This window comes from Puma concolor, chromosome C1 (assembly GCF_028749965.1).
Source record: "Puma concolor isolate L17-30 chromosome C1, mPumCon1.1.hap2, whole genome shotgun sequence".
NCBI lineage: Eukaryota > Metazoa > Chordata > Mammalia > Carnivora > Felidae > Puma > Puma concolor.
In genome coordinates, this window is record NC_141674.1 from 5,537,947 (window position 1) to 5,556,786 (window position 18,840).

The 18,840-nt window shown below is 47.0% G+C and overlaps 1 pseudogene; it reads left to right on the plus strand.

The window, feature by feature from the left end:
* Nucleotides 1–7,365: 7,365 nt before the first annotated feature.
* On the plus strand, nt 7,366–7,464 carry LOC112849097 (U6 spliceosomal RNA; annotated as a pseudogene).
* The last annotated feature ends 11,376 nt before the right edge of the window (nt 7,465–18,840 follow it).

The window sequence follows — 18,840 nt, forward strand, 5'->3', positions numbered from 1 at the left end:
AGGATGGGCAGGGCGCCTGGAGCCACCGGCAGCCACCCTGTCCCCGAGGAGAGCCCGCCCAGGAAGGCAGATCCATCTGCGCCTGAGCCAGAGCGACGCCTGGGTTGTTCCCAGGACCCAGCAGGTTCCCCTGGCTTTTCCGTCTCCCCGTGACCGGCGTGTGCTGCCCGGCCGAGGGGCGGAACGGAGTTCGGGGTTCTGCACAGGGAGCTGAGCTGCTCCGCACAACTGACGTAGAGCCAGCACCTAGGCAGACAGCCTCATCGCGCGGTACCTTTTCTTCCTCCTGTTCCTTTCCCCCTCTCCGTCCTCTGGCAAACAACAGCTGTCAGCAAACTCTCTGGAAAGGCCAGCTGGTAACCATTTTAAACGTGGGTCACAAAGCCTCGTCGCGGTTACTCAGCTGGCCTTGTAGCACCAAAACAGACAAAAGACACACGTGAGGCAGGGATGATGGTTGTGTCCAACAAAACTCATAAATCCAGGGAGCGGTGGGGATTTGGCCCTCGGGCTGCAGCTTGCTGACCACTGGGCTAGGAGGCAAGGCAGATCATTTTTTTAATGCAGATATGTAACTACATTTTGGGAAACGATGAAGCTGTAAAGAGACGGCTAGGGGAGAGACGGCAGCAGGAGAGACTTTGTGTTCTGAGAAGAAAAGTGGGGTAAGGAGGCAGCGATGGGGTTTTTTTCTGCAGCCGTGTTAGAGAAGTCCTCTCTGGAAGGGGACCTCAGAAAATGTGGAGTCTTGGGTGTGCACGAGGCAAATCTGTTAGCATTTGAGGAAGGAGAAGCCAGACATGCAAAGGGCCTGAGGCAGGAGGAGTGTAGGGTGTGGAGGGACAGCAAGAGGGCCGGTTGAGGGGGAACTCGGAGGTGAGGCTGGGGAGGCAAGGCCTGGAACTGACTCTGAGCCGTGGAGGAGGGACCCAACCCTACTTGGCTCAAAGGCCCTGCTGAGAAGGCCTGCTGCAGGCCCCGGATGGGAAGCTCCAGGCACAGGAGGGGGAGGCAGTGGGGCCTCTGGGACAATTGTCCCATCTTGAACACAAGGTCAAATGGAGATTCTGTGTGGGGAGCCAGAGAGAGCGATTGGGGTTGAGTGGGGTGAATTTAGAGATCAGCTGGACGAAGCTGACAGGTCTAGAAGATACACTTTGACTAAGGAAAGAAAACCCAGAGACCTGGGACTTTGAAAGTCCCAAATTACCGACCTGAAAATGTTACTAGTGAGCAGTTGTAAACTCTCCCAAGTTACTGGGGTTTTACCAGCCAGCCCCTAGCTCCGAATAAACTCCCTGGAATTTTGGAGGGATCTAAAGGAAGGGAAACGTTTTTTTTTTTTTTTTTTTGCATTTTTTGCCCTCAGGGCAGCCAGAAAAGGTGGTTCTAGAATGGCCGACGATGAAAAGAGCACTTCTACGGGGAGCCTTTATCAGAGCTCAGGTGTTGTAGTGAAGGGTTTTTCCGGACAGGGTTTGGGGCAGGGACCGCGGGGCGCCTTATCTAAGGCTCGGGCCTTTCCTGGCTTGGTCAAGAATTATGGCTTTAGGCACAGTGATAGCAGGTGAAGCCTCCACCCTCTCTAGCTGCTGCTCTGTGCTGAGCACACCTGCTCTCCTTCTTCCAGGAAGTTGGGGGGGTGGGAGGCTGGGGGGGAGGCACACCAAACCTGGGCACTGAAGTTTGGCGGTGGGGGGGAGGCTGGCTACATTTGGAAGTACCTGGAGTTGAGGAGTGTGCCCCCCCCCAGCCCGACCGGATGGCGCCTCCCAGGCCTGGGGTCACCGGAGGTCAAACTCGGAGGGACTTTGGTACCACTCCGCCCACACAACCTCAGCGACAGTAGCTGCAGTTTCGAGAGCTCCTGGGGTCTGCCCAGCTCTCCGGGACGGCTAGGGAGGCCAGGGGCTCCAGAAATGAAGCTTTATCCCAGAGCTCAGCCCCCTTGGGAAAGAAAATTCCCTGGCAGGACGCAGCCCAGCGCGGGGCAGGAGGCGGCCGGGCTCCGTTCCTGGGGCCCGTCTGGGGCAGCGGCCGCCAGCCTGCCCTTCCGAAGGGGGAGTCGGTACCCGTCTTTCCGTATGATTTGGGAAAGGCTTCCGTCCGTTCCCCGGGTGCTGAAGAGTAGGACCGGGAAGGGGCCACACGGCTTATCGAGCGCCTACTGTGCGCCGATCACTGAGCTTGGTGAGGCGGGTCTTTCACACTTTATACAAAAGGGATTGTGCGGTTTGTTCCACTTTTGCGCCCCTCGTTTTGACGCACTGTCGTCTGGAGACCTTGCTCCCCGTCAGCGCGGAGAAACTCGTGTGCCGCGTCGGTCGGCCGGATCCTCGAGGCCAGCAGCCCGTCACAAGGGGCTGAGGTCGTCACCCATCGTAAAAAGGAGGAAACCCTCGTCTCTTTGGAGGTCAAGAACCTGTCTGTGCTGCGCTGTGGGATTGTCGGAAGGATCAAAGCCCACAGTGAAAGGCAAGTACGTTTCTTAAGCTGGGAAACATTCAATGTGAAGTCTTATTTTTAGCGTAGCCGACGGTCTCCTCCCAGAGTCTGGTGATGTGCTCTCTATTCGAGGGTCTTGGTTCCCAAAGGGATGCGAACATTATACTCACCTGAAGAATAATCTCAGCGTTTTGTTTACGTTTTTTTTTTTTTTTTTTTGGTCTATTTTGTTTTGTTTTTAGGGAATTCCCTGTCTCTGCCCTTAGTAAGGGGACCGAAGTCACACCAGTGAGTCACCAGTGTCCCCCGCGCGCAGGGCCGGGGGTGAGGTGAGCAGGAAGGGGCCACAGGGAATCCTGTTTGCAGCCGGCCTGGACACGCGCTGTTCGCTCCTAGCGCGGGGTCCTTCTGGAGCTGGCCCGTCTCCCCGGATCCCAGCTCTAGCCTGAGGCCCCCAGGCCCGGGGCTCCCGTGACACCTGGAGGAAGCCTTCACTGTGCCCACCATACGCCTCCACCGCCACCGTCCTCTCTGCTTCCTGCAGCCCGAAGGGGCTGTTTCACGTTCCCAAGCCAGCCCAGGGCCGGCGGCAATGATCCTCAAACCAGATGAGATCGCCCCACCGGCCTCACAACCCTACTGCTTTATTTTTGCCTTTTCACTTCTGCGTGTGACCGTGTCCGCGGGTCTTCTCTTTTTAAAGACGTATTCTGTTTTTGAGTTCAGCCCGCTCTTGGAAATTTTTACTTGACTTAAAAAGAACGTGGGAGGGGCGCCTGGCTGGCTCAGTCGGAGGAGGGTGCGACCCTTGATCTTGGGGTCGTGAGTTCGGGCCCCATGTTTGGGGGTAGAGATTACTTTAAAAAAAATAAAATAAAAATGAAAGTCTTTTTCAAAAAACGTTAGCATTAGAATGAAAAGTTCATTGTCCTAGAAAACAAAGACAAGAACAAAAGCGTGGGTAACTGAGGAGGCATCTACGGACACGGCCCTTGCAGCCAGGGTCAGGGCTCTGGGCCTCACTGGACCCACATCTTTCTCTGAATGGCTTCTTTTTTTTTTTTTTTTTTTTTAAATTTTTTTTTCAACGTTTATTCACTTTTGGGACAGAGAGAGACAGAGCATGAACGGGGGAGGGGCAGAGAGAGAGGGAGACACAGAATCGGAAACAGGCTCCAGGCTCTGAGCCATCAGCCCAGAGCCTGATGCGGGGCTCGAACTCACGGACCGCGAGATCGTGACCTGGCTGAAGTCGGACGCTTAACCGACTGCGCCACCCAGGCGCCCCTGAATGGCTTCTTTTTAAAACATTTTTATTTATTTTTGAGAGAGAGACACAGAGCATGAACAGGAGAGGGGCAGAGAGAGAGGGAAACACAGAATCCGAAGCGGGCTCCAGGCTCCCAGCTGTCAGCACAGAGCCCGACGCAGGGCTTGAACCCTTGAACTGTGAGACCATGACCTGAGCCGAAGTAGGACGCTTACCTGACTGAGCCACCCAGGGCCCCCCCCCTTTTTTTTTTTTTTTTAATTTTTAATGTTTATTTTTGACAGAGAGAGAGAGAGAGAGACAGAGACAGAGCATGAGTGGGGGAGGGGCAGAGAGAGAGGGAGACACAGAATCCGAAGCAGGCTCCAGGCTCCGAGCTGTCAGCACAGGGCCCGATGTGGGGCTCAAACCCTTGAACTGTGAGATCATGACCTGACCCCAAGTGGAACACTTAACTGATTGAGCCACCCAGGCGCCCCATGACTACCCAAATTTTGAAGCCGTGATGAGCATAAATGATACTTTGAGATATCAGCAACAATTCTAATGTGATAATGTGATAACCTGTACTTATTTGGTGGAAGTCGCAGGCATGACTAATACTACTTTGGTTTGGTTCCTCATAGAGGAAAATACCAAGCTGTAGTTAGAAATTAGGGAAAACACGTAAGGTTTTCTTCCCCCATTGAAGTTTCCCGGGCCCCGAGTTCCATCTGTGTACCCCAGGTTAAGAATCCTCACCCCCAGAAATGCTACACCGTCTCCCAAGATTATGGCACTTACACTCCTTGCCCAGTGAGTGACCGCTGTCTCCTATCCTGGGAGCACTAGCCATTGGCCAGCTTTTCTTTTTTTTTTTTTTTTTAACGTTTATTTATTTTTGAGACAGAGAGAGACAAAGCATGAACGGGGGAGGGTCAGAGAAAGGGAGACACAGAATCCGAAACAGGCTCCAGGCTCTGAGCTGTCAGCACAGAGCCCGACGCGGGGCTCGAACTCACGGACCGCGAAATCATGACCTGAGCCGAAGTCGGCCGCTTAACCGACTGAGCCACCCAGGCGCCCCATGGCCAGCTTTTCAATTAGTGCCAACAAGGGGCACCTGGCTGACTTAGTAGGTGGAGCGTGTGACTCTCGATCTTGGGTTTGTAAGTTCCAGTGGCATGTTGGGTAGAGAGGTCACTTTCGAATAAAATCTTAAGGGGCACCTGGGTGGCTCAGTCAGTTAAGCATCCGACTTCGGTTCAGGTCACGATCTCGAGGTTGGTGGGTTCGAGCCCCGCGTCGGGCTCTGTGCCGACAGCTCGGAGCCTGGAGCCCGCTTCGGATTCTGTGTCTCATTCTCTCTGCCCCTCCCCTGCTCGTACTCTGTCTCTGTCTCACAAAAATAAACATAAAAAAATAATAAAAATAAAATCTTAAAACAAATAAATTAGTGACAATTTGGTGGGTATGAAATGGAATCTCCTGGAGATTTTAATTTGCACTTTTCTGATTATTCATGAAGCGTCTTTTCATATAGTTTTTTCTTCTGTGTAATGATTACCTTTTGTTCATTTCTCTGTTGGGTTTTTGCTTTTATCTCTTTGACTTGTAGGAATCCTTTATATGAGAAGAAATGGGGAGAGATGAGTGAACTGCTTGTGTTTTTGTTCAAATAAATAATAAAGAAAGACAAAAAAACCCCCATTATTCATATATGTTACAAGTATCTTCTTCTGGATTGTGGCTTGCCTTTTTTATTCTTTATGGTATCTGCAATAGGCAGAAATTCTCAATTTTCATTTTTAATTAATTAAATAATTAATTAATTACAGTAGGCTCCATGCCCAGCGTGGAACCCAAAAGGGCCCTGAACTCAGGACCTTGAAGTCAAGACCTGAGCTGGGATCCAGTGTCGGTCCCTTAACTGACTGAGCCACCCAGGCGCCCCCCAGAAATTCTTAATTTTAATAGAGTAGAATCTGTCAGCTTTTGTCTTTATAGTTTGTGCAAACTTCTTTTCTATCTTAAGATCATAAAGACGTCCATTTACATGGTGTTCTAAATTATTTACAGTTTTGTATTTCACATGTAAGTCTTCAATCCACCGGGAATTAATTTTGTGTATGTCGAGATAGGGATCCGATTTCATTTCTCCCCCATGTGGTTAATTAGTTGTCCCGGCACCAGTTGGTGAATCCATTTATCCCCCACTAGTCTGCAGTTCCCCCTTCTGTCCGAAATCAAATTTCCATGAGCGCTTATCTTTGGTTCTGGTCTCTATCCTGATCCAACACTATTGTTCCGTGCCCGCATCAATACCACACCTTCGAATTTCCTTACCAGGTGGAGGCAAGTCTCCCACTTTCTTCGGGAGTACCTTGGCTATTTGCAGCCTCAGCTTTTCCAGAGAAATGTCAGAATCAGCTTGCCAGAGCTCACACAAAATACTCTTGGAATTCTTACTGGGATGGCGTTGAATTTATAAAGCGATTGGTGGACAGCTGACATCTTTCAGTTACTGTCTTTTTATCCAAGAATATAGTCCACTGTCCATTCATTTAGATCCTCTTTAATCTCTGATGTCTTTTCAATAAAGTTCTGTGATGTTTCCAGCAAAGGGCTTGCACATCTTTTGTTAGATTTGTTATTAACTCTTCCGTCTTTCCCGCCTTCTTGCATTTTTCTTAATTTCTGATATTGTAAAGACCTTTTAAAAAATTGTTGCTGTATATAGAAATGCAGATATATACTTTTATATATTGATCGTGTATCCAGGCTTAAAAAAAAACTCTTATTCTAATATAATGTAGCTATAAGTTATTTTAAGATTCTCATATATTCATATCATCAGCAAAGACTGGCAATTATTTCTCTCTTCCCAATCCTCCAATGTTTTATTTCTTTTTTCTTGCCTTTCTACCCTGGTTTGGATCTTCAGCGCAATGCTAACTTACAGGCAACTTACAATAGGCAACTTATGTCCAGTTGGATTTTAAAGGGAATTAAATATAACATTGGTTGTACAGTTGTTGTTTTGGGTATATATAGTATTTGGTCTTTATTTTGTTGTTAAAAATACCACAATTTTAGAGGTTTAGCAAGAAAAATATATTATCTTACAGTTCTGGAGGCCAAACATCTGACTCTGTCTCTCACGGGACTAAAATCAAGGTGTGGACAGGGTTGTGCTTCCTTCTGGAGTCACTAGAGAAGAATCCATTTCCTTGACTTTTCCAGCTTCTAGAGGTGCCTGTGTCCCTTGGCTGTGGCTCCGTCCTCCATCTTCAAAGCCGGTAATGTTGCATCTCTGGCCCTTCCAGAGTGACGTCTCCCTGACCAACTCCCTGAATGTGTGTCCACATTCAACCAGCCAGAAAATGTTCTCCACGTTAAAGGATTGAATGATCAGACTGGATCACCTGGATAACCCAAGATCATGTCCTGAAACCTAATCATGTCTTCAGAGTCCCTTTTGCCATGAATGGTAATGTATAGGTTCTGGAGTGACATCTTTGGGGGGCGGGTTGTGGGGGACGTTATTCCAACCGATGTAGGCTGGCTGGGCCTGAGGACCCAGAGGGAGTCCTACAAAGACCAGCCCAAAAGGGTCCCTGGTCTCATACAGGATGAAAACCAAAATGCAGCCGAGAGGAGGTAAGAGCAGAGTTTATTGAAGACGGAGAGAGACTGTAGCGATACAGAGAAGACCAGCATGGCCTCTGCACAAGGATGATGTGCAAATTCATGAAGCGTTCCATATTAAAAAAAAAAAAAAAATCTTTCCAGGTAATATAGGACTATTCAGGTTCTAGGGGTGCCTGGGTGGTTCAGTCGGTTCGGTGTCTGACTCCTGATTTCGGCTCAGGTCACGATCTTACTGTTGGTGGGATCGAGCTCCACATCAGGGTCCGTGCTGACAGGTGGAGCCTGCTTGAGATTCTCTGTCTCCCTCCTATGCTCCTCCCCCACTCACGCTCTCTCTCTCTCTCTCTCTCTCTCTCTCAAAATAAATAAAATAAACGTAAGAAAAAAAGGATTACTCACGTTCTTTATTTCTCCCTAAGACGGTTTTGGTAAACTGTGTGTTTTTTTTTTTTTTCCAGGATGTTACCTGCTACTTTATCTAAGTTTTCAAACTTACTGGCATAAACATTGATATTGACTTTGATAATACTTTCTGTTTTGTTTTCCCTGCTTTTCAGAAGTTTCTACTCTTACTCTTTCCTTCCCAGACTTTTAAAATTCTAAAGTTGAGTGTTTGGTTCATTCATTTTGAGATTTTCTTCTTTTCTTTTTCTTTTTTTTTTTTTAAATATCTTTTCAACGTTTATTTATTTTTGGGACAGAGAGAGACAGAGCATGCACGGGGGAGGGGCAGAGAGAGAGGGAGACACAGAATCGGAAGCAGGCTCCAGGCTCTGAGCTGTCAGCACAGAGCCCGACGCGGGGCTCGAACTCACGGACTGTGAGATCATGACCTGAGCCGAAGTCAGATGCTTAACCGACTGAGCCACCCAGGCGCCCGGATTTTCTTCTTTTCTAACAGAAATGTTAGAATGTATCTAATGTATCAGACATGATACATTATTTCTGTATATGGATATCAGTTTGTGTCCACATTCAGTTCTGATGACTTCCAAGTGTATGCACTTTTTCCCAATATATGTAGCTGTATTTCGTTACTGATTTCTAACTTAATTGCAGTGTGGTCAGAGAGCCCCATCTGCATGGGGCCAATCCTGTGAAATATGTGGAACCTAACAGTTGGTCTATCTTTGTGACCATTTCACGTGTGATCCAATAGAATGGGTCTTGGGGCGCCTGGGTGGCTCAGTTGGTTAAGCGTCCAACTTCTGATCTTGGCTCAGGTCATGATCTCGGGGTTTGTGAGTTTGAGCCCCATGTCAGGCTCTGCACTAAGAGTGCAGAGCCTGCTTGGGATCTGGCTTTCCCTCTCTCTGCCATTTCCACACTTGCAATCTCTCTCTCTCTCTCTTTCTCTCTCAAAATAAATAAATAAACTTAAAAATAGAATGGGTCTTCTCACATCCATCAGAATGGCTCAAATGAAAAGATAGAATACTGCTAAGCATTGATGAGGAGTGGGGCCCCTGGAGCTTTGACGTAGGACTGGTGGGAATACAAATTGCTACAACCATTTGGAAACCTTTCAGGCAATGTCTGCAAAGGCTAAACATAAGCTAAACATACCTAACAGAAATACGTACACGTGATCATCAGGTGACACCTACAAGACTGTTCATCCGGGGATGCCTGGCTGGCTCAGTCTGTAGAGCGTGTGACTCTTTTTTTTTCTTTTTTTTTTTTTAAGTTTATTTATTTATTTTTAAGAGAGAGAGTGTGTGAGTGGGAGAGGGGCAGACAGAAAAGAATCCCAAGCAGGCTCTGCACTGTCAGTGCAGAATCCAACGTGGGGCTCAAACTCATGAACCGTGAGACCATGACCCGAGCCGAAATCAAGAGTCAGACACTTAACTTACTGAGCCACCCAGTGTGGCCCAAAGCATGCAACCCGTGGTCTCGGAGTCGTGAGTTCAAGCCCCACGTTGGGTGTAGAAGATACTGAAAGATAATAATAATAATAGAGGTTAAAAAAGTGTTTATCCCAGCCCAATTTATGCTGCTTGCAAGGAGGCAACAATCTAAATATCCATCCACAGAAGAATGGGTACGTGTGGCTTATTCATACAATGGAATGAGAATAAAGACATTTCTACACACATAAAGCTCTCAAACATAACATTGAGCAAAAGAGTACTACTGTATGATTTCATCGATATTCAGTCAATATGGGCAAAATTAATCTACAGTGTTAGAAGTCAGAAGGTGGTTTCCTTTAGCATGGATTGTGACTGGGGTTGGTGCGGTGGCAGAAAGAGGGGTCTGAGGGTGCCATAAAGACCCATTTCCTGATCTAATCCAAGTACTAGGTCTGTAGTGTGTCGACTCCATGAGAATTCATTTGATTCGAGAAACACAACAGATGAACACAGGGGAAGGGAGGGGAAGGGAAGGGGAGGGGAAGGGAGGGGAGGGGAGGGGAGGGGAGGGGAGGGGAGGGGAGGGGAGGAAAGGGAAAATATGATAAAAACCGAGAGGCAAACCACAGGAGACTCTCAAAGACAGAGAACAAACTGAGGGTTGCTGGAGGGGGGATGGGCTCATTGAGTGATGGGCATTAAGGATGGCACTTTTGGGGATGAACACTGGGTGTCATATGTAAGACTTGAATCATTGGGTTCTGCTCTTGAGGCCAAGACTACACTGTATGTTAACTAACTTGAATTTAAATAAAAAAGACAGGATTCCTTTGAGTTATATTTTTGATTTGTGTACTCTTCTCTATATATCTTCTTGTTCAAGAAAAAGTTCAGTGGAAAAAAAAAACAAATGGAAGCACCTGGGTGGCTCAATCAGTTAAGGATCTGACTCTTGATCTCAGCTCAGGTCTTGATCTCAGGGTTGTGAGTTCAGGCCCCACGTTGGGCTCTGTGCTGGGTGTAAAGCCTACTTTAAAAAAAAAAAAAAAGTTTGTTCCTTAATTGCTAGGTGCGATGTTTATATATTCATTAAATCAAACTTGTTAGGGGCTCCTGGCTGGCTCAGTTGGTGGAGGGTGGGGACCCCTGATCACAGGGTTGTGGGTTCAAGCCCCGCTTGGGGTGTAGAGATTACTTAAAAATAAAATCTTAAAAAAAAAAAAATCTCTTTAAATGAAGCTTGTCAATGTTCCTGTCAAATCTCTATCCTTACTTACTTCTTACACACTTGATCTGTCAGGTATAAGAGCGGTCGCGTTAAACTTTCCCGCCTTAACAGTGCATTTGGCAGCTTCTTCTCATAAATCTGTAAATATTTGTTTTACATCTCTTGAGGCTGTATTACTGGATGCTTACAAGTTTAGAATCATTATCTCTTCCTGACGAATTGGAAGTTTGTATCATTATATAGTCCTCTTATCATGGGTAATGATTTTTGCTTTCTTCTCTGTTTTGTCTGATGTTTAATAGCTGTTCCAGCTTTCTCTCGGCTACTGTTTTCCAGTTTATCTTTTTCTACGTTTTCAATTTTTTACGATCCTTATGTTTTGGAACCACCTCTTGTGACTAACACGTAGAGGAATTATTATTTTTAAAAAGTTTTTAATGTTTATTTGGTTTTGAGAGAGACAGATAGACATACAGAGCATGAGTGGGGGAGGGGCAGAGAGAGAGGGAGACACAGGCTCCAGGCTCCGAGCTGTCAGCACAGAGCCCCGGCGGGGCTCGAACACACAAACCATGAGAGCATGACCCGAGCCGAAGTCGGACACTCAACCGACTGGGCCACCCAGGTGGCCCTGTATCCAATAATTCTAAAATCGGGCCTTTGTAGTTCTGTGCCACTGTCTGGTTTCTGCTGTTCTTATTTATGGTGCTTTGGCTCCTTGTGTGTCCTGTGGTTTTTGCTTGGGAAGTGTTCATTTTCCTCTCTTTTTATTGTTCATTCTGTAGGAATTCTTTGAGGTTTGGGCTGAGGTTGAGTTCTTCCAGGGAGGGTTCACATTTGCTTCTGAAAGTCACCTGAGGGCCCTATTCTCCCAAGCTGATGTGTGTGTGTGTGTGTGTGTGTGTGTGTGTGTGTGTGTGTGTGTTTCATATGCACACACTTTGTATCAGTTTTGGAGTCCAGTGCAGAAAATAGAAGCCAGTCAGTGTACATTAAGCAGAAAGAAGTTGAAAACAGGACATCAGGCGCTCGTAAAATCCTTGGAAAGACAGGGGAATGGTCATCAGCAGGCCTCTCCGGAACTGTTGAATTGATTCAGGCATAAGGAAGCGAGGGTTATGTGGCCACTAAGGCTATTGAAGCTGTTGCCAGAACAACCGTATCTGCCCACAAAGCTGCTGATAAAACCTTGAAATACCTAGTCCTGCCACTGCCATGGCTGCCTTTCACACTCGCTTCCATGACCTTAGTTGCAGAAAGACCCGCCCCTGTCTTGCTTCCGTCTACCAAATCTGATGCAGGTCTGGGCAACCGGCCAGACCTAATTCACGTCTAGAACCTAGCTGCAAAAGAGCCTCAGAAACGAAGCGTGTACTTTCTAGCTTCTGCCGGGTCCTTTAGTCCTATTCAGCTCAGAACCACCAGACAGCTCAGTTCTTGCTAGCCTTTGGTCAACTTTCCCCAGTGTCTCTTTCCCCTCCCCTTATTTTGACTGGGGGAGACACTATTCACCGGCTACTGGACACTTGTGATTTCCTTCTCTCTTGTATACTCTTACCACCTGGGCTGGGGGAGCGGGGCGGGGGGGGGGGGGGGGGGAAGACTAGCTTCTTTTGTCAGGTGACAACAGTTTTGATTAATGAAACACAAGCCGAAGTCTGTTGAGATTCTGGGAGGGTGTTTGCTTTTCCCGAAAAAGGAAGCAATGTGACTAGTTTTTAGCTTTTCCTTTCCTGCTTTGAGTGTGGATGTACAGGCTGGAGTCTTGGCAGCCTTTCTGTGACCACGAAGAAAAGGTAAAGAGAAATGCTGAGACACCATCCCTATACTACTGAACAAAGACCAGCAGCCACATACTCCCAGACTTCTAGAAGAAAAATAAACCCACTTTGTTAGCTATTGTTAGGTGGTGTTTCTGTGATTTGTACTCAAAAGTAGCCCTAACCAATACAGAGCTTTCTTTTTATGTGTGTCTTCTGTGAATAACATAGAGATTTTGTTGTTGTTAACTAAATCTGAAAGTCTCTGTATTCTAAAATGGGGATTCAATCCATTCTCCTTTTGTTTTCCTGATATGTTTTGACTTATTCCTGCAATGTCATTTGGTTTACTTTTTACCATGATTTTTTTTTTTTTTTTTTTTGAGATTTTAAGTCATCTCCTCACCCAACCTGGGGCTTGAACTCACAACCTTGAGATCAAGGGTAGCATGCCCACTGACTGAGCCAGCCAGGTGTCCCTACCATGATTTTTTTGATGTTGAAATGTCTCCCTTCTTCTTTCCATTTGTTGGATTGATTTTTTTTTAAGTTTGTTTATTTACTTTGAGAGAGAAAGAGCATGAGTCGGTGGGGGGGGCGGCAGGCAGACAGAGAGGGAGAGAGAATCATCCCAGGCAGGTCCCACACTCAGCACGGAGCCCGACATGGGGCTCAATCCCACGAACCATGAGATCATGACCTGAGCCAAGATACTTAACCGACTGAGCCACCGAGGCGCCCCAGGATTGATCATTTTTTAAAGTTTCATTTTCTTTTTCTTCAAATGGTTTAGAAGTTGTACATCCAATTTCTAGTATTCCCAACTAGGGAATTTTCTGACTGCTTTTCTTTTTGTGTGCTGTAGGTCCAAGACTTTCTACTCATCTGTCTTTATGTTCATGTTATGATCCTTTCTTTTATCCTCTGCTGTCAATCCTCTGAAACAAAAAACATATTTTTTTTAGATATGGCATTTTTCAGGCCTAAGATTTCCATTTGGTTCTTTTTTATATTTTCTGTACTACTCCTAAAAACTCCCTATATCTTCATCCATTCTACCCATCATTGCCTATAAAATCTTTATTTTTACGATAATTATTTTATTATCTATATTAATTTAGCATCAGGTTATCTACGGGTCTGCTTCTATGGCTTCTTCCTCCTGATTACGACATGCATTCTCCTGCTTCTTTTCATGTCTCGTAAATTTGTATCATACACCGAACACTATGGATGATAGACAGTTTCTGTGACCTTCCTCTGGAAAGTGGTAAGTTTGGTTTTAGAAGACAATTAAATTCCCAGCAGATAACCCTGATCTTGTGGTGGTTTGACTATAGGTTTTTTTAGGGTATTTATCTCAGTTTTGCCCTCAGTCTGGGATATGGTGCTCACTTCTAAACCATGGCCTTTCTGGGCTTTATCAGAAAGCCCAATGGGTTTACCAAGTACCTTGAAGTTGGCTGGACTCGATATCCAAACTGCTCAAGTTTCTGCTCAGTTCCTTTGGCCTTCTGGTTGCTTTCCACCGGATTCCTTGGAGATGCACATGTACGTGCACATGCACAGTTCAGAGTTCAGCCAACGATTCGGGGGGTGCTTGTACGCAGATTTGGGGGCTTCCCCCTTTCCACGATCTGCCCTCCCTCTATTCCTATCTACTCTGGAAGGAAACCCTGAAACGGAACCTCTGTCTTTTCAGTCCAATAAGACTGCTACTTGCTGTTTGAATTCTATTTCTTAAAAAAAAAAAAAAAAAAAAAAAAAAAAGTTTTAGTTTATTTATTTGAGGGGGGGGCGGGGAGCACAAGTTGGGGAGGGGCAGAGAGAAGGAGAGACAGAATCCCAAGCAGGCTTTGCACCGTCAGCGCGGAGCCCGATGCGGGGTTTGAACTCATGAACTTGTGAGATCATGACCTGAGCCGAAAGTCGGACGGTTAACCAACGTCGCCACCCAGGCACCCCCTGAACTCTGTTTCTTGTAGGCTGAGAGAATTAAGGAACTGTCCGGGGAAAAGCTGGTTACACATGGATCTGCATTAGTTTGATTCCTTTTTTTCCCAGGGCACTGGTTGCTCTCCACGACCTTCACATGGCTGGTTTTGTGTTTGTTTTTATCCTGGGCTTATCATTGTCATAGGCAGGATGGCTAATCCGATGCAAGTTTTTCTATTACCTGAAGTGGAACTTATCTCCCCAATTTTTTATGTACATTTAATAGTTATTCAATTACTTCCGGAGTTAATCAATTCTGTCCTCTTCTCTCGAGAGACCAAAGCATTAATCTGTCTTCAGTTTCTTCCTCATTCCCTTCCTGCTGGGATTAACCTGGGATCTTAGTTCCCTATTGTTCTCGATTCTTTAGCGATGCATAAAACATTATTTAAACTCCACTGTAGGTTATAATGTCTTCTCTTCTCTCCATTGCCCATCGGACACATCTTCCTCCTCCTTGGATTCTTTTTGTCTTGCTGTGTTGCAACCCTTGAGAAATTCTTTCAAAAAGCCAATCTGAGAGTGACAGACTTTCTGAGGTTTGTATGCCCCAAATAGTTCATTCCGACCTTTCACTTGAACGCTATTTTGGCCGAGTACAAGACTGTGGGTTCAGAATCACTTTTTCTTAGACTCTTGATAATATGGCTCAAGCCGTATTTTCTCATTTTCTTATTTTCTTCCAGCATATCCTGTGTTGCTGGGACCCCTAGAATTCTTGCTCTGTTGTGGGTAACTTCCTGCTCGTTTTTCCCTTTGGAAGGTGTTTTGTTTTGTTTTGTTTTGTGTTTTCCAACCTCGGTATCCTGCAGTTTTGGGAAATGTGTCTGGGTGTGTCTTACTTTCAGGTAAATCATTTGACCTCAGAGAGTCCTTTCCATACGAAGACCCATGTCCTTCTTCAGATCTGGTGAATTTTTTCCTATTATTATTATTTTTTAACTTGAAAAATGTTTCATGTTTATTTATTTTTGAGAGAGAGAGAGAGAGAGAGAGAAACAGAGTGCAAGTGGGCGAGGGGCAGAGAGAGAGGGAGACACAGAATCCGGAGCAGGTTCCAGGCTCTGAGCTGTCAGCACAGAGCCCGACACTTGGCCTGAACCCATGACCTGAGCCGAAGTTGGATGCCCAATGGACTGAGCCATCAGGCCCCCCCCCATTATTATTTTTTAAATCTTTAATTGAAGTATAGTTGACGTGTAACATTCTATCAGTTTCAGGTGTACAACATAGTAATCCAACAATTATATACATTACAATATAGTATATGCTTTATTTACGTGAATGCTACTCTCCATTCTTGTCTTCTCAGATACTAAATGCATCTTAACTCTTCCTCTGATTTTCTGTTCCTTGGCTCTTTTTCACAATAGCCTGTTTTCGTGGATGTACTATGCTGTCTAATGTCGGAGGATTATTTTAACATCTTGTTGGCTTTGCGAAGTGTTCGTATGGGTGTTGGTCTCTGTTTATTGAATTTTGTTCTTTTCTTGACGCTAATTTTCCTCAAGTGCTCGGTGATGTTCGATTTTATGCTCATATTTATGTTCGAAAACCCCCTCTCTCCTATCTGTGGATCCAAGTTCTGATCACATGGGCTTGGAAAGCGGAAGGGCCGAGCTTCCAGACAGAGTGTGCGGTCGGAATGAGTGCTCTCCAGCAGATGGGTTTCCAGTCCCACCTGGACATTCCTTGTTTTTATTTTTGTTGTTTTTTTTTTAATGTTTATTCATTTTGAGAGAGAGAGCTAGCGAGTGCATGAGCGGGGGAAGGGCAGGGCAAGAGAATCCCAAGCAGGCTCTGAGCTGTCAGCACAGAGCTCCGCACCGGGCTTAAACTCACCAACCATGAGATCATGACCTGAGCTGAGGACATTTCTTGCTACCTGGGACCTTGATAGGTTTCCGTCACCAATGCTCCAGCTTATGGAGACTCACACTCACTAACACAGCTTCGTACAGGGGGACAGGGGAAGAACTTGGCTGGGGGATACCCTAGAAGGGACTCCCTAGATAATCACCCTGACGACCGCCCCAGGGCTCCTTCCTGTTCTGTGTCCGTAAAGGCACAGTTTTTCCAGAACTCTCGGAGCTGCTTTCACATAAGTCATGTCCTATGACGACTTCCTTGATCCTACTTCTCCATTGTATCACACCTGTCTGCTCTGTATCTTTCATGAACTCCTGCAACAGTCAGGCATGCCAATAGAGAGGTTTTTGGGTTTTTTAAGTTTATTTATTTATTCTGCGAGAGACAGAGACAGCATGAGTGGGGGAGGGGCAGAAAGAGAGGGAGAGAGAGAGAGGATCCTAAGCAGGTTTCTGCGCAGAGCCCAACGTGGCTCACAAAACTGTGAGATCGTGACCTGAGCTGAAACCAAGAGTCAGACGCTTAACCGACAGAGCCACCCAGGCGCCGGTTTTGTTTTGTACTTACAGACTGAGCCTTCATTTCAGGAGTTTTCTGGCGATGCTTAGCGGGGCGGCAGGGGCCCCCCTGCGTCCGGCGAGGGACTGATTCTCGGTCACCCTACTGCAGTGCACTCCTGGCTGTGAGGCGCACAACAGGATGCCGCACCACTCTGAATAATTAGCAGCTTGCCTCGGATGAGGTTCAGACTTAGAGGAAAGAGGCCTGCCAACATCAGGATTTACAGCCAGAAAAGCAGTTGAAAATATATCCTCAACGTTAGGCTACCAAATTTTAGAAGAAAATCTTTCCGGGGTGGGGGGGGGGGGAGAGAAGTCCGACCTGGAACCAGTTATGGAGGAGTGAGGTGATAATTCCAGAAACATGGAAGACGACTTCTAAGTCAGCCACAGCTGTGGCACTACATACTGGCATTTAAGTAATATGGCAGAGTTTTATGTGCAATTCAGGGTGTGGCACTTAGGTATGATTCAGAAAGAATAATATGAGATTGTATAGCTGGAAATGGGCATTCGGGTGGGGATTAAGCAAGGACAGAATTATAATGCATGCCAGTGGGTGGTAACACCTCTTTTTGCCTGTACTAAGGCTGTTCAGAGGAGACTCTGTATCTAGAAAACTTTTTTTTAAATGTTTATTTATTTTTGAGAGACAGAGAGAGACAGAGTTCGAGCGGGGGAGGGGCAGAGAGAGAGGGAGACACAGAATCCGAAGCAGCACCAGGCTCTGAGCTGGCAGCACAGAGCCCGACGCGGGGCTCGAACCTGTGAACCGTGAGATCATGACCTGAGCCGAAGTCGGACGCTAACCGACTGAGCCACCCAGGTGCCCCAGAAAACTTTTTGTAATTAATGGATACGTGGAATCCTTAGGAATATGATTTAAGAAAAAAAAAAAAAAAAAAAAAAAAAGCCCCGACATGAATAGACGTTGCGTAAAGACGGATAGAGAAGGTTTTAGAGAAAAACGTTTTCAACAAGCCTTTCAGTTTGGTAAATCAATTCCTTAATGAGATCCTCATCAATGCCCAGACGACAAATGACAATCTATTCCCACCATTAAAATTTGTGGATTCTTGTGTACGGAACATTTGGACCGATGCAGCATCCACGAAACTCTGAGGAAAAAAAAATGGGGCTTCGGAAACAAAAAACCAAAACAGATTTCTGGCTGTGGTCCTCCAGATCCTCCCACACGCTGATTAACTACAGGATCAACATCGACAACTGTTTTGTTACACCACTCCCACAGCACAGCCTTCCTCAGCCAGCCACCGACCGGCCCCGGTGACAGTGGGCTCTGGACAGGTGTGTTTTCTTTCGGACCAAGTCCCTTGGTTCTAAGGCTGATGCTGGGGATGTCACCAAACCACACTCAGTGCGCCCAGCACGGTACCTGGCGCGTGACAAGTTTCTGACAACCGGGGGCCGTTCACGGGGCGAAGGGCCCCCCACGGGCAAGTTAGATCAGTCCAAATCCCGTCACGCAGAGGGAACCGCGGCAGTGCGGGGACCCGATGCTGTGCTCTTTCGCACGCCCGTTCAGGCGTGGTGCTCGGGGGTTTTCTGCTGGGCCAGGTAAGGGGGCAGGAGGAAAGTGCAGATATAACAACCAAAAAGGCAGATGGGAAGATAAGACTGTGGCAACGCTTTGGGAGGAAGGGCTTGCGTGGTTAAACGCACTCTTGTTGTCTTTGGAACGCAGTTATTATAATTTGTATCGAAATGACGCACGGGGCTCGGGGGTGCCTCCCCCACCTGGGTGCGCAGGCAGTGAGAACCCGGCCCGCGCGATCTTCACAGTTCTGGGATCATGTGAGCCCGGCCACCTGGGCTCCTGCAAGCCCCAGACGTGTAATTAGAGGCTCCCGGGCCAGGATGATGCGCAGACAAGTCTTATCATGCGTCTGGGCTGCCGTGGGTGCGTGAGTTCCCTCTGCAGCCTGGAGCTGGTGAGCCGGCGCCTGGGCCTCCCTGAACCACCAACCGTCCAGGCTTCTGCTCAGCCAGGAACGTCGATCAGTCACGACACAGAAACAGCGTACAAAGACACGAGTTCGTGCGAGAACACTAGGGCAGCGGGGGGCGGATCACGCACACCCGAAATACAGCCTCCTGTGAGCCGTGGTGCCGGAGGCCGCTCAGGGTTCGGGCCAGAGAGACTCATTCTGCCTTACACAAGAGGGGAGTGTATAAAAGTCACGCAGTCCCGGGGAGGTGGGGGGGG